This window comes from Carassius gibelio, chromosome B22 (genome assembly GCF_023724105.1).
Source record: "Carassius gibelio isolate Cgi1373 ecotype wild population from Czech Republic chromosome B22, carGib1.2-hapl.c, whole genome shotgun sequence".
NCBI classification, from domain to species: Eukaryota; Metazoa; Chordata; class Actinopteri; order Cypriniformes; family Cyprinidae; genus Carassius; species Carassius gibelio.
Genome location: NC_068417.1, coordinates 39,512,891 through 39,528,255, shown reverse-complemented (window position 1 = coordinate 39,528,255; position 15,365 = coordinate 39,512,891). Strand labels below are relative to the sequence as shown.

The 15,365-nt window shown below is 39.1% G+C and overlaps 7 non-coding genes and 4 pseudogenes across 7 annotated transcripts in view; all 11 read right to left on the bottom strand.

The window, feature by feature from the left end:
- LOC127993644 (5S ribosomal RNA) overlaps nucleotides 1-40 on the bottom strand; it is a 119-nt gene extending 79 nt beyond the window's left edge. The window contains exon 1 of the ribosomal RNA XR_008166655.1: nucleotides 1-40. This exon is cut by the window's left edge and continues 79 nt beyond it. This is a non-coding gene — a ribosomal RNA (5S ribosomal RNA).
- A 221-nt stretch (nucleotides 41-261) lies between these two features.
- Nucleotides 262-380, bottom strand: LOC128007127 (uncharacterized; annotated as a pseudogene).
- Nucleotides 381-1,201: 821 nt separating this feature from the next.
- On the bottom strand, nucleotides 1,202-1,319 carry LOC128005374 (5S ribosomal RNA). Its single transcript, XR_008178028.1, has one exon. It is a non-coding gene; the product is annotated as a 5S ribosomal RNA (ribosomal RNA).
- Nucleotides 1,320-1,832: 513 nt separating this feature from the next.
- On the bottom strand, nucleotides 1,833-1,951 carry LOC128006835 (uncharacterized; annotated as a pseudogene).
- A 384-nt stretch (nucleotides 1,952-2,335) lies between these two features.
- LOC128006104 (5S ribosomal RNA) lies at nucleotides 2,336-2,454 on the bottom strand. Its single transcript, XR_008178737.1, has one exon. It is a non-coding gene; the product is annotated as a 5S ribosomal RNA (ribosomal RNA).
- Nucleotides 2,455-2,813: 359 nt separating this feature from the next.
- On the bottom strand, nucleotides 2,814-2,932 carry LOC128006380 (5S ribosomal RNA). Its single transcript, XR_008178999.1, has one exon. It is a non-coding gene; the product is annotated as a 5S ribosomal RNA (ribosomal RNA).
- A 359-nt stretch (nucleotides 2,933-3,291) lies between these two features.
- On the bottom strand, nucleotides 3,292-3,410 carry LOC128006833 (uncharacterized; annotated as a pseudogene).
- A 382-nt stretch (nucleotides 3,411-3,792) lies between these two features.
- Nucleotides 3,793-3,911, bottom strand: LOC128006102 (5S ribosomal RNA). Its single transcript, XR_008178735.1, has one exon. It is a non-coding gene; the product is annotated as a 5S ribosomal RNA (ribosomal RNA).
- A 359-nt stretch (nucleotides 3,912-4,270) lies between these two features.
- On the bottom strand, nucleotides 4,271-4,389 carry LOC128006379 (5S ribosomal RNA). The gene has a single exon (XR_008178998.1). It is a non-coding gene; the product is annotated as a 5S ribosomal RNA (ribosomal RNA).
- Nucleotides 4,390-4,748: 359 nt separating this feature from the next.
- On the bottom strand, nucleotides 4,749-4,867 carry LOC128006832 (uncharacterized; annotated as a pseudogene).
- Nucleotides 4,868-5,245: 378 nt separating this feature from the next.
- LOC128006101 (5S ribosomal RNA) lies at nucleotides 5,246-5,364 on the bottom strand. Its single transcript, XR_008178734.1, has one exon. It is a non-coding gene; the product is annotated as a 5S ribosomal RNA (ribosomal RNA).
- Nucleotides 5,365-15,365: the final 10,001 nt, after the last annotated feature.

Below are 15,365 nucleotides of genomic sequence, written 5' to 3'. Positions count from 1 at the left end.
AGACGAGATCGGGCATAGCCAGGTTGGTATGGCCGTAAGCGAAGATTGCTGCAAAGAGAGGGCTATTTAAAGACCAGCCAATCTAATCGCCAGTACATTATATAAGTAGGAAAGAAAACCCAAAAGCTTAAAGCACCTGGTATTCCTAGGTAGTCTCTCATCAAAGTACTAACCAGACCTAAACCTGCTAAGATTCAGAGATCAGGCATTGACTCTATTTTTTGGCAAAGTTATTATATACTAAGTGAAAAATTTCCAAAAAGCTTACAGCACCTGTTATTCCGAGGCGGTCTACCATCCAAGTACCAACCAGGCCCAAACCTGCTTAGCTTCCGAGATCAGACGAGATGGGGCATAGCCAGGTTGGTATGAACGTAAGCCAAGACTGCTGCAAAGAGAGGGCTATTTAAAGACCAGCCAATCTAATCGCCAGTACATTATATAAGTAGGAAAGAAAACCCAAAAGCTTAAAGCACCTGGTATTCCTAGGCAGTCTCCCATCCAAGTACTAACCAGACCTAAACCTGCTAAGATTCAGAGATCGGGCATTGACTCTTTTTTTTTTTTTTAATGAAAGATTATTATATAATTCGTGAAATTTTCCAAAAAGATTAAATCAATCAATCAATCAATCAATCACCTTTATTTATATAGTGCTTTAAACAAAATACATTGCGCCAAAGCACTGAACAACATTCATTTGGAAAACAGTGTCTCAATAATGCAAAATGATAGTTAAAGGCAGTTCATCATTGAATTCAGTTATGTCATCTCTGTTCAGTTGAAATAGTGTCTGTTTTTATTTGCAATCAAGTCAATGATATCGCTTTAGATGCTGCTGCAAAGAGAGGGCTATTTAAAGACCGACCAATCTAATCACCAGTACATTATATAAGTAGGAAAGAAAACCCAAAATCTTAAAGCACCTGGTATTCCTAGGCAGTCTCTCAACAAAGTACTAACCAGACCTAAACCTGCTAAGATTCAGAGATCAGGCATTGACTGTTTTTTTTTTTTTTTTTTTAATGAAAGATTATTATATAATTCGTGAAATTTTCCAAAAAGATTAAAGCACCTGGTATTCCCAGGCAGTCTCCCATCCATGTACTAACCAGGCGCAAAACCTGCTAATATTCAGAGATCGGGCATTGACTCTATTTTTTGGCAAAATTATTATATACTAAGTGAAAAATGTCCAAAAAGCTTACAGCACCTGGTATTCCCAGGCGGTCTCCCATCCAAGTACTAACGAGGCCAAACCTGCTTAACTTCCGAGATCAGACGAAATCGGGCATAGCCAGGTTGGTATGGCCGTAAGCGAAGACTGCTGCAAAGAGAGGACTATTTAAAGACCAGCCAATCTAATCGCCAGTACATTATATAAGTAGGAAAGAAAACCCAAAAGCTTAAAGCACCTGGTATTCCTAGGCAGTCTCTCATCAAAGTACTAACCAGACCTAAACCTGCTAAGATTAAGAGATCGGGCATTGACTCTTTCATTTTTTTTTATTTTTTTTTTTATGGAAGATTATTGTATAATTCGTGAAATTTTCCAAAAGATTAAAGCGCCTGGTATTCCCAGGCAGTCTCCCATCCATGTACTAACCAGGCCCAAACCTGCTAATATTCAGAGATCGGGCATTGACTCTATTATTTGGCAAAATGATTATATACTAAGTGAAAAATGTCCAAAAAGCTTACAGCACCTGGTACTCCCAGGCGGTCTCCAATCCAAGTACTAACCAGACCTAAACCTGCTAAGATTCAGAGATCAGGGCGTTGACTCTATTTTTTGGCAAAATTATTATATACTAAGTGAAAAATGTCCAAAAAGCTTACAGCACCTGGTATTCCGAGGCGGTCTCCCATCCAAGTACCAACCAGTCCCAAACCTGCTTAGCTTCCGAGATCAGACGAGATGGGGCATAGCCAGGTTGGTATGACCGTAAGCCAAGACTGCTGCAAAGAGAGGGCTATTTAAAGACCGACCAATCTAATCACCAGTACATTATATAAGTAGGAAAGAAAACCCAAAAGCTTAAAGCACCTGGTATTCCTAGGCAGTCTCTCATCAAAGTACTAACCAGACCTAAACCTGCTAAGATTCAGAGATCGGGCATTGACTGTTTTTTTTTTTTTTTTTTTTTTTTTTTTTTTTTTAATGAAAGATTATCATATAATTCGTGAAATTTTCCAAAAGATTAAAGCACGTGGTATTCCCAGGCAGTCTCCCATCCATGAAGTAAACCATGCCCGAACCTGCTAATATTCAGAGGTCGGGCATTGACTATATTTTTTGGCAAAATTATTATATACTAAGTGAAAAAGTCCAAAAAGCTTACAGCACCTAGTATTCCCAGGCGGTCTCCCATCCAAGTACTAACCAGGCCCAAACCTGCTTAGCTTCCGAGATTAGACGAGATCGGGCATAGCCAGGTTGGTATGGATGCAAGCAAAGACTGCTGCAAAGAGAGGGCTATTTAAAGACCAGCCAATCTAATCGCCAGTACATTATATAAGTAGGAAAGAAAACCCAAAAGCTTAGTGCACCTGGTATTCCTAGGCAGTCTCTCATCAAAGTACTAACAAGACCTAAACCTGCTAAGATTCAGAGATCGGGCATTGACTCTATTTTTTGGCAAAATTATTATATACTAAGTGAAAAATGTCCAAAAAGCTTAGAGCACCTGGTATTCCCAGGCGGTCTCCAATCCAAGTACTAACCAGACCTAAACCTGCTAAGATTCAGAGATCAGGGCATTGACTCTATTTTTTGGCAAAATTATTATATACTAAGTGAAAAATGTCCAAAAAGCTTACAGCACCTGGTATTCCGAGGCGGTCTCCCATCCAAGTACCAACCAGGCCCAAACCTGCTTAGCTTCCGAGATTAGACGAGATCGGGCATAGCCAGGTTGGTATGGATGTAAGCAAAGACTGCTGCAAAGAGAGGGCTATTTAAAGACCAGCCAATCTAATCGCCTGTACATTACATAAGTAGGAAAGAAAACCCAAAAGCTTAGTGCACCTGGTATTCCTAGGCAGTCTCTCATCAAAGTACTAACAAGACCTAAACCTGCTAAGATTCAGAGATCGGGCATTGACTCTATTTTTTGGCAAAATTATTATATACTAAGTGAAAAATGTCCAAAAAGCTTACAGCACCTGGTATTCCCAGGCGGTCTCCAATCCAAGTACTAACCAGACCTAAACCTGCTAAGATTCAGAGATCAGGGCATTGACTCTATTTTTTGGCAAAATTATTATATACTAAGTGAAAAATGTCCAAAAAGCTTACAGCACCTGGTATTCCGAGGCGGTCTCCCATCCAAGTACCAACCAGTCCCAAACCTGCTTAGCTTCCGAGATCAGACGAGATGGGGCATAGCCAGGTTGGTATGACCGTAAGCCAAGACTGCTGCAAAGAGAGGGCTATTTAAAGACCGACCAATCTAATCACCAGTACATTATATAAGTAGGAAAGAAAACCCAAAAGCTTAAAGCATCTGGTATTCCTAGGCAGTCTCTCATCAAAGTACTAACCAGACCTAAACCTGCTAAGATTCAGAGATCGGGCATTGACTGTTTTTTTTTTTTTTTTTTTTTTTTTTTTTTTTAATGAAAGATTATCATATAATTCGTGAAATTTTCCAAAAGATTAAAGCACGTGGTATTCCCAGGCAGTCTCCCATCCATGAAGTAAACCATGCCCGAACCTGCTAATATTCAGAGGTCGGGCATTGACTATATTTTTTGGCAAAATTATTATATACTAAGTGAAAAAGTCCAAAAAGCTTACAGCACCTAGTATTCCCAGGCGGTCTCCCATCCAAGTACTAACCAGGCCCAAACCTGCTTAGCTTCCGAGATTAGACGAGATCGGGCATAGCCAGGTTGGTATGGATGCAAGCAAAGACTGCTGCAAAGAGAGGGCTATTTAAAGACCAGCCAATCTAATCGCCAGTACATTATATAAGTAGGAAAGAAAACCCAAAAGCTTAGTGCACCTGGTATTCCTAGGCAGTCTCTCATCAAAGTACTAACAAGACCTAAACCTGCTAAGATTCAGAGATCGGGCATTGACTCTATTTTTTGGCAAAATTATTATATACTAAGTGAAAAATGTCCAAAAAGCTTAGAGCACCTGGTATTCCCAGGCGGTCTCCAATCCAAGTACTAACCAGACCTAAACCTGCTAAGATTCAGAGATCAGGGCATTGACTCTATTTTTTGGCAAAATTATTATATACTAAGTGAAAAATGTCCAAAAAGCTTACAGCACCTGGTATTCCGAGGCGGTCTCCCATCCAAGTACCAACCAGGCCCAAACCTGCTTAGCTTCCGAGATTAGACGAGATCGGGCATAGCCAGGTTGGTATGGATGTAAGCAAAGACTGCTGCAAAGAGAGGGCTATTTAAAGACCAGCCAATCTAATCGCCTGTACATTACATAAGTAGGAAAGAAAACCCAAAAGCTTAGTGCACCTGGTATTCCTAGGCAGTCTCTCATCAAAGTACTAACAAGACCTAAACCTGCTAAGATTCAGAGATCGGGCATTGACTCTATTTTTTGGCAAAATTATTATATACTAAGTGAAAAATGTCCAAAAAGCTTACAGCACCTGGTATTCCCAGGCGGTCTCCAATCCAAGTACTAACCAGACCTAAACCTGCTAAGATTCAGAGATCAGGGCATTGACTCTATTTTTTGGCAAAATTATTATATACTAAGTGAAAAATGTCCAAAAAGCTTACAGCACCTGGTATTCCGAGGCGGTCTCCCATCCAAGTACCAACCAGTCCCAAACCTGCTTAGCTTCCGAGATCAGACGAGATGGGGCATAGCCAGGTTGGTATGACCGTAAGCCAAGACTGCTGCAAAGAGAGGGCTATTTAAAGACCGACCAATCTAATCACCAGTACATTATATAAGTAGGAAAGAAAACCCAAAAGCTTAAAGCATCTGGTATTCCTAGGCAGTCTCTCATCAAAGTACTAACCAGACCTAAATCTGCTAAGATTCAGAGATCGGGCATTGACTGTTTTTTTTTTTTTTTTTTTTTTTTTTTTAATGAAAGATTATCATATAATTCGTGAAATTTTCCAAAAGATTAAAGCACGTGGTATTCCCAGGCAGTCTCCCATCCATGAAGTAAACCATGCCCGAACCTGCTAATATTCAGAGGTCGGGCATTGACTATATTTTTTGGCAAAATTATTATATACTAAGTGAAAAAGTCCAAAAAGCTTACAGCACCTAGTATTCCCAGGCGGTCTCCCATCCAAGTACTAACCAGGCCCAAACCTGCTTAGCTTCCGAGATTAGACGAGATCGGGCATAGCCAGGTTGGTATGGATGCAAGCAAAGACTGCTGCAAAGAGAGGGCTATTTAAAGACCAGCCAATCTAATCGCCAGTACATTATATAAGTAGGAAAGAAAACCCAAAAGCTTAAAGCACCTGGTATTCCTAGGCAGTCTCTCATCAAAGTACTAACCAGACCTAAACCTGCTAAGATTCAGAGATCGGCATTGACTTTTTTTTTTTTTTTTTTTAATGAAAGATTATTATATAATTCGTGAAATTTTCCAAAAGATTAAAGCACCTGGTATTCCCAGGCAGTCTCCCATCCATGAAGTAAACAGGCCCAAACCTGCTAATATTCAGAGATCGGACATTGAACTGTCCGTTTGTTTGTTTTTTTTAAATTGTAAAATATAACTTAATTCACACCATATTTCTGATATTACCGATCAATCTTATCAGATTAACTTTGATCTTCACTCATCCGTGACTGCAGTACACCAGCAAAGCGTTAGCACTCGTTAGCTTGTCATTGCTGTTTTCTTTCCCCCTCTCCTCTCCTCTCTCACGCTGCAGTTTTCCACAAGTTCATCAAACAACCGCAGTAAGAATATTTCATCAAGCACGGTGAGTAATGGCTTCTCCTACAATTGTTATTTGCACCTCTTGCCTCATGTACAGTTTATCTATCTATGTCGCTGATGAGTGACTCACATGTGATAAATGCAGGGAAATAGTTAGGCTGACAGAGAAGATTTCAGAATTAGAGACACGCATCCAAACTTTAATTGAGGACAGTAAGAATGTTAGGGCTCTAGATATGGCTTTGGATGCGTCTAGCTCAGGGACTCCTGTACATTGTCCGGTTCCAGCAGAGCCCCTGCAGCAGGGCAACTGGGTGACGGTGAGGCAGCGTAGTCGTGGGTCAAAACACCGCTCTTCTGTTCCGATCAAAACATTAAACAGGTTCTCCCCACTCAGTGATGCACCCACTGAGAAACCTGATGAAAGTGCTCTAGTTATTGGCGATTCTATTGTACGGAACGTGAATATAGAGACACCAGCCACCATAGTCAAATGTTTACCGGGAGCCAGAGCGCCTGACATCTTGGCAAATTTAAAAGTGCTGGCTAATGCTAAACGTAAATACAGTAAGATTGTTATTCATGCCGGCGCTAATGATGTTCGACTTCGCCAGTCGGAGATCACTAAAAATAACTTTAAAGAGGTGTGTGAACTTGCAAGCACGATGTCAGACACTGTAATATGCTCTGGTCCCCTCCCTGCTTACCGTGGTGACGAGATGCATAGCAGATTGTCATCACTCAATTGCTGGATGTCTAAGTGGTGCCCACAGAATAACATAGGTTTCATAGACAATTGGACGAGCTTTTGGGGCAGACCTGACCTGTTTAAAAGAGATGGTCTTCATCCCTCCTGGGGTGGCGCCACTCTTCTGTCTAGAAATATGGCACACAGTCTTAGTGTTTATACTTGACTAACTGGGGCCCAGGTCAGGAAGCAGACAGACTGGCTAAACCGACCATCTGCTAGCTGCCTCCCGTCACAGAGGTCAGTTAATTCTCAGCACATAGAGACTCTTTCACCTAGATATCACACTATAGAGACTGTGTCTGTTCCCCGAACTAGAAAATACAAAAAACGTCCAAACCAAGTTAAGGTTAACAATTTAATTGAGGTTCAACAAATAAAAAACAAGTGCAATATGGATAAACAAATGATAAAGATTGGCTTATTGAATATCAGATCCATTTCTACGAAAACACTTTTTGTAAATAATATGATAACTGATCATAATATAGATGTGCTCTGTTTGACAGAAACTTGGCTAAAACCTGATGATTACATTATTTTAAATGAGTCCACCCCCCAAGATTATTGTTATAAACACGAGCCGCGTCTAAAAGGCAAAGGGGGAGGAGTTGCTTCAATTTATAACAACGTTTTCAGGATTTCTCAGAGGGCAGGCTTCAAGTATAACTCGTTTGAAGTAATGGTGCTTCATATAACATTATCCAGAGAAACCAATGTTAATGATAAATCCCCTGTTATGTTTGTACTGGCTACTGTATACAGGCCACCAGGGCACCATACAGACTTTATTAAAGAGTTTGGTGATTTTACATCTGAGTTAGTTCTGGCTGCAGATAAAGTCGTAATAGTTGGTGATTTTAATATCCATGTCGATAATGAAAAAGATGCATTGGGATCATCATTTATAGACATTCTGAACTCTATTGGTGTTAGACAACATGTTTCAGGACCTACTCATTGTCGAAATCATACTCTAGATTTAATACTGTCACATGGAATTGATGTTGATATTGTGGAAATTATTCAGCCAAGTGATGATATCTCAGATCATTATTTAGTTCTGTGTAAACTTCATATAGCCAAAATTGTAAATTCTACTTCTTGTTACAAGTATCGAAGAACCATCACTTCTACCACAAAAGACTGCTTTTTAAGTTATCTTCCTGATGTATCCGAATTCCTTAGCATATCCAAAACCTCAGAACAACTTGATGATGTAACAGAAACTATGGACTCTCTCTTTTCTAGCACTTTAAATACAGTTGCTCCTTTACGCTTAAGGAAGGTTAAGGAAAATAGTATGACACCATGGTATAATGAGCATACTCGCACCCTAAAGAGAGCAGCCCGAAAAATGGAGCGCAGCTGGAGGAAAACAAAACTAGAGGTATTTCGTATTGCTTGGCGGGAAAGTAGCATATCCTATAGAAAAGCATTAAAAACTCCTAGATCTGATTACTTTTCATCTCTTTTAGAAGAAAACACATAACCCCAGGTATTTATTCAATACAGTGGCTAAATTAACGAAAAATAAAGCCTCAACAAGTGTTGACATTTCCCAACACCACAACAGTAATGACTTTATGAACTACTTTACTTCTAAAATCGATACTATTAGAGATAAAATTGCAACCATTCAGCCGTCAGCTACAGTATCACATCAGACAGTGCTCTATAGACCCCCTGAGGAACAGTTCCACTCATTCTCTGCTATAGGAGAGGAAGAATTGTATAAACTTGTTAAATCATCTAAACCAACAACATGTATGTTAGACCCTATACCATCTATGCTCTTAAAAAAGGTGCTTCCAGAAGTCATAGGTCCTCTTCTGACTATAATTAATTCCTCATTGTCATTAGGATATGTCCCCAAAACCTTCAAACTGGCTGTTATTAAGCTTCTCATAAAAAAAGCCACAACTTGACCCCAGAGAACTTGTTAATTATAGACTAATCTCGAATCTCCCTTTTCTGTCCAAGATACTAGAAAAGGTGGTATCCTCACAATTATATTCCTTCTTAGAGAAAAATGGTATATGTGAGGATTTCCAGTCAGGATTTAGACCGTATCATAGTACTGAGACTGCTCTCCTTAGAGTTACAAATGATCTGCTCTTATCATCTTATCGTGGGTATATCTCTATATTAGTTTTATTGGATCTTAGTGCTGCGTTTGACACAATTGACCACAGCATTCTTTTGCATAGACTTGAACACTTTGTTGGCATCAGTGGAAGTGGATTAGCATGGTTTAAATCGTACTTATATGACCGCCATCAGTTCGTAGCAGTGAATGAAGATGTATCATATCGATCACAAGTGCAGTATGGAGTACCTCAAGGCTCAGTACTAGGGCCGCTACTCTTCACGCTTTATATGTTACCCTTGGGAGATATCATCAGGAAACATGGTGTTAGCTTTCACTGTTATGCTGATGATACGCAGCTCTATATTTCCTCGCAGCCCGGTGAAACACACCAATTTGAAAAACTAATGGAATTTTTAGTCGATATAAAAAATTGGATGACGAGTAATTTCTTACTGCTAAATTCAGAAAAAACAGAGGTGTTAATTATAGGGCCTAAAACCTCTGCTTGTAATAACCTAGAACACTGTCTAAGACTTGATGGTTGCTCTGTCAATTCTTCGTCATCAGTTAGGAACCTAGGTGTGCTACTTGATAGCAATCTTTCCTTAGAAAGCCACATTTCTAGCATTTGTAAAACTGAATTTTTCCATCTCAAAAATATATCTAAATTACGGCCTATGCTCTCAATGTCAAATGCAGAAATGTTAATCCATGCATTTATGACTTCAAGGTTAGATTATTGTAATGCTTTATTGGGCGGTTGTTCTGCACGCTTAGTAAACAAACTACAGCTAGTCCAAAATGCAGCAGCAAGAGTTCTTACTATGACCAGGAAATATGACCATATAAGCCCGGTCCTGTCCACACTGCACTGGCTCCCTATCAAACATCGTATAGATTTTAAAATATTGCTTATTACTTATAAACCCCTGAATGGTTTAGCACCTCAGTATTTGAATGAGCTCCTCTTACATTATACTCCTCTACGTCCGCTACGTTCTCAAAACTCAGGCAATTTGATAATACCTAGAATATCAAAATCAACTGCGGGCGGCAGATCCTTTTCCTATTTGGCGCCTAAACTCTTGAATAACCTACTTAACATTTTTCGGGAGGCAGACACACTCTTGCAGTTTAAATCTAGATTAAAGACCCATCTCTTTAACCTGGCATACACATAACATACTAATATTCTTTTAATATCCAAAAAGGATTTTTAGGCTGCATTAATTAGGTAAACCGGAACCGGAAACACTTTACATAACACCCTATGTACTTGCTACATCATTAGAAGAATGGCATCTACGCTAATATTTGTCTGTTTCTCTCTTGTTCTGAGGTCACCGTGGCCACCAGATCCAGTATGTATCCAGATCAGAGGGTCACTGCAGTCGCCCGGATCCAGTACGTATCCAGACCAGATGGTGGATCAGCACCTAGAAAGGACCTCTTCTGCCCAGAAAGACTGCGGAGACAGGGCAACTAGAGCCCCAGATACAGATCCCCTGTAAAGACCTTGTCTCAGAGGACCACCAGGACAAAACCACAGGAAACAGATGATTCTTCTGCACAATCTGACTGCGCTGCAGCCTGGAATTGAACTACTGGTTTCGTCTGGTCAGAGGAGAACTGGCCCGCCAACTGAGCCTGGTTTCTCCCAAGGTTTTTTTCTCCATTCTGTCACCGATGGAGTTTCAGTTCCTTGCCGCTGTCGCCTCTGGCTTGCTTAGTTGGGGTCACTTCATCTACAGCGATATCATATTTATCTAAACAGAGATGACATCACTGAATTCAATGATGAACTGCCTTAACTATCATTTTGCATTATTGAGACACTGTTTTTCAAATGAATGTTGTTCAGTGCTTTGACGCAATGTATTTTGTTTAAAGCTCTATATAAATAAAGGTGATTGATTGATTGATTTGCTTGAGCATTCTGTAGTATCTAAATATGAAATTCAGCGTAGTGCTGGGTGGTAAACCGGTTCATACCGAAAACAGGTGTATATTTTCGTTATGATATTAATGTTTAATATACCGCGATACCAATGTATTTAATTACACAACGTTCGGAATGAATGTTACGCTGCGTCACACGACACTGTTTCAGACAGACCCTTTACCCGTCATTTACACTGCACACGCCAGGGGCGCATTACGGCAGCGACACGGCTACCGGAGCTGGGGTGCGTTTCCCGTACAACTATATAGCTCGCTGCTTAACTACCATAGTACGATGCATCTTTGGAGAAATCAACTAGCTTGTCCAACTATTTCCCGAAACCGTATGTCACAAAGTATCAACCACTTTGGTTTATTACGTCTCGCACGTGGTGGACTAATAACTTATTTTAATTAATCTTTCTGAAGTCGGATTAACGCTAGATTTTGTTATAAGTTACAGACATGGCATCTGAAGACCACTTCTAATTTTTATCAGTTACTTTGCTTATTACCAGACTCAATATTTGTCTTGTTCTTATGTAGTAGAGCACTTTCGCACATGCGCAGTCTTCAAAAACGGTGCTTGAAATCTCTTGACAAACGAAAAGACGTTAATTACATTTGTATGTATCCTAAATAAATAACACGGGTTGTACTGAATGTCAGCTTGCTTATTTTGCTAAAGATAAGGATTTATTCACTCTACATCTCATGTAAACTAGAAACTATGCTTGTAACCACAAATCGAGAGCTGTCGTTCCAACCACGCAAGTTTGCGATGCTGTTTGCGAACGTTCGTTGGAACAATGGTTTCGGGAAACACCAAAGCGTTGAACTATGCTGATAACGACGGAACTTGCGACCATAGTTGGCTAACGATGCTTTTGGGAAACGCACCCCAGATCGGCGCCCATTCAGGTCAATGCTTGTGTTTACAACTGGCCGCGACCTGGCGCGTTTCAGAAGCATCCCAGAAACGGCTCTCCGCGCCGCTTCGCTAAAGAACTTGTGCCAAAAAGAGGAGCCAGGTTTATTGTTTGGAGGTTTTTGGTTTCCAAAAATGTGTGGCGCAGGTCTGTTAACTTAAGCAATACTTTTAATAAAGTAGTCTAATATTTTTCTGACTAACTAAATTTCAATAAAGAAAAATTAAATTTAAAGAAAAATTTAATTTCAATAAAGAAAAAATGAATCTGAAGCTACCTTCAATTACAGCATCACACATTTCAATTAACGAACAATTTATAAACTAAAATTAAATGAATTCCCTTATATAGAATAAAACAGAATGTAATAGGCTAAACAGAACGAAGTAATTTAACATTATTAAAGGAACACTCCGACTTTTTGGGACTTTAACTTATTTACAGTATCCCCCAGAGTTAGATAAGTCCATATATACCTTTTTAATTTACGTGCTGTAAGTGTTATTTGACGCACCCACCGCTAGCCTAGCTTAGCACAAAGACTGGATGTAAAGGGATAATGGTAGCATAGTAATCCCAATAAGTAACAAAATAATCCAAACATTTTCCTATTTACATGTTGTGATCTGTATAGTGTACAAATAACAAGGCTATATGAGACAGAGACCATTTTTAATCGTATAAATACTGGGAACTATATTCGCACTAGGCGTAGGAGCACAGCTAACGTTACTTGGGCAGAGTGGCTACTTGGGCAGAGTGATTAGCGCAGCACCCGAGACGCACCGTGGTGAGGATCAGAGAGTTCGCTCAAAGTTGGAGTAATAGAGTCAGCAATTACTAGATAGTAAATTTATAGTGTATAATCATGGGTGTTCGCTGTATTGTAAAGAGCTGCGACAATAAACAGGGGAGACCAGGTAATACTATGACGTTTCATAGAATTCCAACCAAAAACGCTGACCTGATGAATCGATGGCTACTTGTTCTGGGTATAGTTCCAAACACACCTGTAACACCATCACGAAGTATTTCGTTTGCTCTGAACATTTTCCTGTAGACGACTATTTTGAGAAAAAGCAAGTTGCCACACGGACCATGAAACGTGTGCTAAAGGATACAGCCATCCCATCGATAATAAAGACAGGACAAATTGGATCACCTGTTGCTGCGGTAAGTGTTCCGTTATGTTTTGAGATGACTAACATTAGCCATACTGTAACAGTGCCATGGTAATGTAATATAACCTTAGTAGTGACACTATTACGTGAATAAGGGCTCCGTGTATCCCCTTTATTGTTATTATTGTGTTGTCATGAACACACTGTATTGCTCAATAACAAATGAGCAGCGCTAAATGTAACTCTCTGGACTAATACATTCAACTTGCTAATGAATTGGAGGGGGATGGGCAGTTTTCTTTTTTGAGAAAATGTTTGTGAAATAGTAGGCTAACGTTACTGTCTGTGGGTTCATTGTGCAAAAACTATTTGCCTTGTGCTATTACTTTCCCCATATTCTTGGCTATTGTAATGCAATTGTCTAACATTACTGTATTATATGCTGTTGAATATATTTGGTCAGCTGTAATAAATTGCATTACAAATATATCAATTCCTGTTATAATTCTTTATACATTTTCTGTGATAATTATTAATCAGGATGAGATGAGTGTTCTACAGCACTTTGTAACTCCTCGTCTGTGTATTCTGGCTCAAAACTATATGGTTTTGGATCTTGGTTTGATACACAGTAAAATTCCTCTGAGGCTGACAATTCCAAAAAAGTCAGCCATGATCACAAGTCACGTCTAGCTAGTTAGTCATGTTTGTTTTGTTTACGGAACCATCAACAGGGCGTCTCAGGTGCTGCGCTAATCACTCCACCCAAGTAGCCACTCCGCCCAAGTAACGTTAGCTGTGCTCCTATGCCTAGTGAGAACATAATTCCCAGTATTTATACGATTAAAAATGGTCTCTGTCTCATAGCCTTGTTATTTGTACACGCTGTGACTATACAGATCACAACATGTAAATAGGAAAATGTTTGCATTATTTTGTCACTTATTGGGATTACTATGCTACTATTATCCATTTACATCCAGTCTTTGTGCTAAGCTAGGCTAGCGGTGGGTGCGTCAAATAACACTTACAGAACGCACAGAAATGAAAAAGGTATGTATGGACTTATCTAACTCTGGGGGATACTGTGAATAAGCTAAAGTCCCAAAAAGTCGGAGTGTTCCTTTAATGCAAAATTAATTTTAGGCTGGCTAGCATAATTAGCGCAGCTTCAATAAACAGACTTTTACAAAGTCAAAGTCTCAAAATCTCCTATATTTCGCAGTATATTAATAATAACGGGTAAAATATTTATACATTTTGTTTCTATTATTCTATTTTCCACAATGTCAAAGCAACGCAGCTTTACCCAAAATACAAGCTATGGCATGCACTTCTGTCCATACAAGCTCCGCTGTTCTTTGCTCTAGTCAGAGATTACTCCAGGAACACTTTAGTAGGCCAAGAAGAAGCAAATATATGTATTAAGTATAACAAGGTTAGGTTCCTTCAACTATCCATCCTATTAAAAATGGCCAAAATAGTATTGTATTTTGCCAGATCTAATAGTGTAAACATATTCAAGTGCAAATAAGAACCGTTTCGAGGGGGATGCCAGGTGTGCAAAGAAAAAAAACGAATATTCGAATGTCAAATTTTCAAATAGAATAACAACCCACTGAACGATTATTTGTATATTCTAGTCCAGCCCTACATTATTCACTAATGACAGTACAGTAGACCATCCTAAGTCAATTTACTGCAGTAATTCCTCTCTCAACCAGTAGAAAATGCATTGAACACATGACTACGCATGAAAAAAAAAAGAAAAAAAAAAGTCATAAACCGGAAAACCGGCATTATTTTGGAAAAAACCTTGATATAATAATAATAAACTTTATTTTCTATAGCACCTTTAAAATGTACATCTCAAAGCGCTTTACCAAGGCATACAGAAAGAGAGAAAAAAAAAATACATTCAGATTGACAATCAGAAAAACATATTACATATATGCTAACCGGAAAAAATACGTTTTAAGAGAACATTTAAAAATACTAAGGGATTCAGCTTGTCTAATATAATTTTTTGGTCAAACTGCCCAGCACTAATTCAGCAACTTACTTGTCAAAACTCTCACCCAGAAGTTGTTGAAGTTTACTAGTCCAATCTGTCAAAACCTATGGATAAGGAGGACATGAAATTTCATGTTAAATCGTTATTTTCACTCACGATGAGTCTGGTTCACTATAAAGGAGATCAAACTTAGTCAGCTGAGAAAGTTAAAATCCAGGCATGTGTATAACTAGGAGGTAAAGTTACGTTACACGCAGGTTACAGGTAAAGTATTTACGTTACCAGTAATTTAACGTTACTTTAATGGTAGAAGCTAACGTTAATGTTAACTGACTGAATGTGCTACTGCTAACGTTAAGTTAAAAACGAGCTGCCACTGAGACAAGTCTTTGTCAGTTCCTAACTTAACATTACGTTAACTAAGTTAAACCATAGACTGTATAAAACAAGGTCCCAACCTGCAACATCCTTTTATTTAACGTTAACTTAACTGTTAGGTGTTTGCAAGAGACAAAATATGTAACGTTAAGTTAACAGCTAACGTTATTAAATTAATGTTAGTCAACCACAGGTATTTAACGTTAATGTTATGATGGCTGATGCATGTTTCACATTCAGGGCTAATGTTAATA